At 39.1% G+C, this 6,213-nt stretch overlaps 1 pseudogene; it reads left to right on the forward strand.

The window, feature by feature from the left end:
- The first annotated feature begins 212 nt into the window (after positions 1–212).
- On the forward strand, positions 213–796 carry LOC128043978 (olfactory receptor 5AL1-like; annotated as a pseudogene).
- Positions 797–6,213: the final 5,417 nt, after the last annotated feature.

Raw genomic sequence — 6,213 nt, forward strand, 5'->3', positions numbered from 1 at the left:
AATGAAGTGATTTGTTCTCTGCAGAATTTCCAAAGTATGAAATTCTGTGGGGTTTGGAAAGATAGAAAGATGCCATTAAAAAAAAATCTAACATAATTGAATAATTTCTCATTCTTACCTGCACCTGCTCTGCTTTCTCCTTGGCACCTGCACCTCCCCTCCAGCCCGCTCCTGCTCTGACCTCCCTCTCCTGCGTGAAGTCCCTGGATTACATGGCCTATGACAGGTATGTTGCCATTTGCAACCCTCTACTGTATGCCATCGTCATGCCTAAAAAACTCTGCAATTGGATCATTGCTAGCACATATATTTATAGATTCGTTGTGGGTCTTGCACAGACAGTCGCAACATTCCTTTTGTCTTCCTGTGGCTCCAATAGGGTCAACCACTTCTACTGTGATGACATTCCCTTGGTTGCGCTGGCTTGCTCTGACACTCACATCAAAGAGCTGATGCTGTTAACCATTGCTGGGTTCAATACCCTTTGCACTCTACTGATCGTGATCATTTTTATATCTTCATCCTCTTTGCCATTCTGAGGATCTGTTCTGCTGAAGGAAGGTAAAAAGCCATTTCTACCTGTGTTTCCCATCTCACCTCTATCACCATATTTTATGCAACAATCATTTTTATGTACCTCCTGCCCAATTCAAGCCATTCTGTGAACACACATAAGTTTGCTTCAGTATTCTATGTGGTAGTGATTCCCATCATAAACCCACATAGCTTGAGGAATCAGGAAGTAAAGAATGCACTGAAGAGAATCATAGAAAAGTTCCATTTGGCTATCAAATAACTGAAAAAATCAAGGATGGGGAGGAATCAGAGGACCTGGAATTATGGCTTATCTAGAGTCAAAATGCTGATAAATGATACGAGTCAAATTCCTCACTTCCAGTGTTCACATTTACTCAATATGTCTTACCCACTGTTTCATTATTGGTGATTTACACGTGAAAGGCATTTTTAAAAAATTTGAAGGTGTTCGATTTTAAAAGGAGAAAGAGATAGACAAACAAGGAAAGACACAGAGAGAAACAGAGATAGAGTTTTCTTAACCTGTTTGAACAGACATCTTTAAAATCAAAGAAATGGAACATCGGGCATAATGACTTTATCTGAATTCTGTGTCATATGGGTCATACTAAGATAGATCAACATTTGGTATCTTATATTTCAAGTTTGCTGCATAGATAATCTGGAAAATAAGGCAAAGTTTAATAGCAAGAATTTTTTTTTTTAACACTCTGAATAATCTTCCTAACACTCCTCTTCTTGCATTCAGCTCAAAGAATAGCACCAGCAGAACAACCTTGACATTGAACCCTTGCTGACAACCTGATACTGACACTGTATCAGTTTAGTTCCCTGGAGCTCTTTCCTGCCATTATCATTCCTTGCTTGTTCTATATCAGTTGTGATTAGAAGCATGGACTCTTCCTTCACACAGTTTGGCTAACAATTTTAGTCTTCCCAAGTAATAGTTGTTATCTTGGGTAATTATTATATTTCATGTCTCTTTTCCTTGATTTCTTCATCTACAATAGTAATAGTTCCTTTGCCCTGGACTGATTGTGAAGATTAAATAAGATGATGACTGTAAAAGGCGTGTATAGTTCGTAGTACATGTCAAGTGCTTCATGAGCGTTGATTATTACACCTAATTAGTAAAATTATTTTCAGCTTTGTTATAGCATGCATAGCCTTCTTAGAAAGAGTTGGCAACATGATATGCTTTATTTTAAAATCAACAAAGTGAAGACATAAAAGCTAGCAAGTTATTGTATTGTCATCATTAAAGCAATTTCATTCCTTTTCATTTTTGTTTCAAATTTATATAAATGACTTTTTAAAAGTGTACATATTTAAAGTACTCAATTTGATAAGTTTTGAAACATCACCACAGTGACAATGCTGAATGAGTTTGTCCCTTTCCCTGAGGTTCCTCCTCCACTGACCCTGGGCAACCACCAATCTGCTTCCTGTCACTATGGATTGCTTTGTGATTCTTATGTGCATGCTGCATGTTAAGTTGCTTCAGTCGTGTCTGACTGCTTATTTCCTACAGTTTCATATAAATGGAATCATCAATATGAATTCTTTAAGAGAGAAATTTTATATTTCAGAAGTGCAAACAGCTTTATGTTGAACATTTGGCATAATTATTCTCTAAAAGTGCATTACCCACACCACTGAGCTATTCTAAGGCCATTCTACCTCCCACGCATGCATGCATGCTGTCACTTCAGTCATGTCTTTGTGACCCCATGGACTGTAGGCCACCAGACTCCTCTGTCCATAGGATTCTCCAGGCAAGAATACTGGAGTGGAGTGCCATGCCCTCCTCTAGGGGATCTTCCTGATCCAGGGATGGAAGAGGGGTCCTGGCTTCTCCTGTACTGGCAGGCAAGTTGTTTACCACCAGCACAAACTGGGAAGCCCATCCTAATTCCCACTGCTCCTAAATTTCATCACAATTGCTTTTATTAATTTTGTTGGGGTATAGCTGCTTTACAATATTGCATTAGTTTCCTGCCATCAGTTCAATTCAGTTCAGTCGCTCAGTTGTGTCCGACTCTCTGCAACCCCATGAACCACAGCATGCCAGGTCTCCCTGTCCATCACCAACTCTCGGAATTTACTCACACTCATGTCCATCGAGTTGGCAATGCCATCCAGCCATCTCATCCTCTGTCGTCCCCTTCTCCTCCTGCCCCCAAACCCTCCCAGCATCAGGGTCTTTTCCAATAAGTCAACTCCCTGCATGAGGTGGCCAAAGTATTGGAGTTTCAGCTTTAGCATCGGTCTTTCCAATGAACATCCAGGACTGATCTCCTCTAGAATGGACTGGTTGGATCTCCTTGCAGTCCAAGGGACTCTCAAGTCTTCTCCAACACCACAGTTCAAAAGCATCAATTCTTCCATGATCAGCTTTCTTCACAGTCCAACTCTCACATCCATACATGACCACAGGAAAAACCATTGCCTTGACTAGACGCACCTTTGTTGGCAAAGTAATGTCTCTGCTTTTCAATATGCTATCTAGGTTGGTCATAACTTTCCTTCCAAGGAGTAAGCGTCTTTTAATTTCATGGCTGCAGTCACCATCTGCAGTGATTTTGGAGACCCCAAAATAAAGTCTGACATGGTTTCCACTGTTTCCCATCTATTTCCCATGAAGTGATGGGACCAGATGCCATGATCTTAATTTTCTGAATGTGGAGCTTTAAGCCAACTTTTTCACTCTCCTCTTACACTTTCATCAACAGGCTTTTTAGTTCCTCTTCACTTTGTACCATAAGGGTGGTATCATCTGCATATCTGAGGTTATTGCTATTTCTCCTGGCAATCTTGATTCCAGCTTGTGCTTCTTCCAGTCCAGAGTTTCTCATGACGTACTCTGCATATAAGTTAAAGAAGCAGGGTGACAACATACAGCCTTGACGTACTCCTTTTCCTATTTGGAACCAGTCTGTTGTTCCATGTTCAGTTCTAACTGTTGCTTCCTGACCTGCATACAGATTTCTCAAGAGGCAGGTCAGGTGGTCTGGTATTCCCATCTCTCTCAGAATTTTCCACAGTTTATTGTGATCCATACAGTCACAGGCTTTGGCATAGTCAATAAAGCAGAAATAGATGGTTTTCTGGAACTCTCTTGATTTTTCCATGATCCAGCGGAGGTTGGCAATTTGATCTCTGGTTCCTCTGCCTTTTCTAAAACCAGCTTGAACATCTGGAAGTTCACAGTTCACGTATTGCTGAAGCTTGGCTTGCAGAATTTTGAGCATTACTTTACTAGCATGTGAGATGAGTGCAAAGTGAATTAGTTATTCATATACATATATCCACTCTTTTTTAGATTCACTCCCCATTTAGGTCACCACAGAGCACTGAGTAGAGATCTCTGTGCTATACAGCACGTTCTCATCAGTTATCTATTTTATATATAACAGTGTGTATATGTTAACCCCAATCTCCCAGTTCACTTTCCTTGTCAATCATAAGTTTCTTTTCTATATCTGTAATTCTATTTCTGTTTTGCAAACAAGTTCATCTATACCATTTTTGTAGATTTCACATAAGGGATATGATATATTTGTCTTTCTCTTTCTGACTTACTTCACTCACTTTGACAGTCTCTAGTCCATCCTTGTTGCTGTTGATAGCATTGTTTCATCCTTTTTTATGGCCGAGTAATATTCCATTGTACATATGTACCACATCTTCTTTATCCCTTCCTCTGTTGATGGACATTTAAATTGCTTCCATGTCCAGGATATTGCACATTGTGCTGCAATGCACATTGGGGTGCATTTATTCTTAGAAATTATGGTTTTCTTCAGATATGTGTCCAGGTGGGCTTCCCCAGTAACTCAGCTGGTAAAGTTGCCCAGCAGACCTGGTTTTGATCCCTGGTTGGGGAAAATCACTCGAAGGAGGGCACGGCAACCCACCCCAGTATGCTTGCCTGGAAATCCCCGTGGACACAGGAGCCTATGACTGACACACCCTAGGATTGCAAAGAATCAGACATGAATGGGCAACTAAGCACACACATGGCAGCTGTAGTTTTATTTATTTTAAGGAACTTTCATAATGTTCTCCATAGTGGTTATACCAATTTATATCCCCACCAACAGTATAGGAGGGCTCTTTTTTCTCCATACCCTCTCTAGCATGCATTGTCTGTAGATATTTTGAAGATGGATAGACATTTCCCCAAAGAAGACTTACAGATAGTAACAAAAAATTCATGAAAATATGCTCAATATCACTAATTCTTAGTGAAATGCAAATCAAAACTACAGTTGGGTTGCAGTGACAACCCACTCAAGTATGCTTGCCTGGAGAATTGCATGGACAGAGGAGTCTGGCAGGCTACAGTCCGTGGGGTCTCAAAGAGTTGGACATGACTGAGCGACTATCACTTACTCTCCCACTTACCTAATTGGCCATGTAAAATTTATTTTTGTGTGTGTTTGTGATTATATTTGAAACCGAATTTTTTTGGTCCTTCCATTCCTGCTACTAAAATAAGCATATATTTTCTTGAAACAAAATTTAAGCTATTTTTGTTGCATTTATTAAGGATTGCCTTAATAAAATATTATTTTTTTCCAAACTTTTCAAAGTAAAACTGGGGATAAAATCAGTTGAATCCTGTTCTGTGTGTCTGGTGCTGGATGAAACTCTTTAAATGGATGGTATCAGCTAATTTTTGTAACACTCTACTGATATGGGTATATAAAAAATTAAAAAAGTCCAAAACAGTTTATGTAGTTCTTTAATAAGCATGTAGCTAATAACTAGAGAAAAAAAATGAGTTTAATTTTGTTAAAACAGATTTTTAGTGACTATTTTAAACATTTTTAACTATGGCATCAGAGAAGACTCTCAAGGGTCCGTTGGACTGCAGGCAATCAAGCCAGTCAATCCGAAAGGACATATCAGTCCTGAATATTCATTGGAAGGACTGATGCCAAAGCTGAAGCTCCAATACTTTGTCCACCTGATGCAGAGAGACAACTCATTGGAAAAGACCCTGATGCTGGGAAAATTGGAGGGCAGGAGGAAAAGTGGATGAGAGAGGATGAGATGGTTGGATGGCATCACTGACTTGATGGCCATGAGTTTGAGTAAGCTCCAGGAGTTGGTGATGGACAGGGAAGCCTGGCATGCTGCAGTCCCTGGGGTCACAAAGAGTTGGACATGACTGAGTGACTGAACTGGTTTTGAACATTGATCAAAATTCATTTAAAAACTAAATTTAAATTATTTGTTTAATTAGAAAAATAATTTGAAAGATAGATGAGCCTGAATCTGGCACAATGAATGAATCTTTCATGGGGCTCACATACTCTGGAAAAGAAAATGAAGGGAAAAGTCACCACACTTGGGGAAAAGCTATTCAGGAAAAGATATTCAGGAGAAATGAACTCTAATGGTCCTCAGCCTGGGTTATTACTTATATAATAAAATATCAACATTTATGCTTATTAATTATCTAAAAACCAAAAGAAGTAACAAGAAGAAGGTCTGAGGGAAAAAAGTCCATCTATAAATATATAATGACTAATGGTTTTTCTTCATAGATAACACTGTAATATTACTATGAAGCAGTCAGGCTATATTAAAATATGGACTTCTCTGAACTAATATGCAAATAAGAAATATAATTGAGGGAATACGAGGTACTTATACATAAGCAACAAA

The sequence above is a fragment of the Budorcas taxicolor genome, chromosome 2, assembly GCF_023091745.1.
Source record: "Budorcas taxicolor isolate Tak-1 chromosome 2, Takin1.1, whole genome shotgun sequence".
Lineage (NCBI taxonomy): Eukaryota > Metazoa > Chordata > Mammalia > Artiodactyla > Bovidae > Budorcas > Budorcas taxicolor.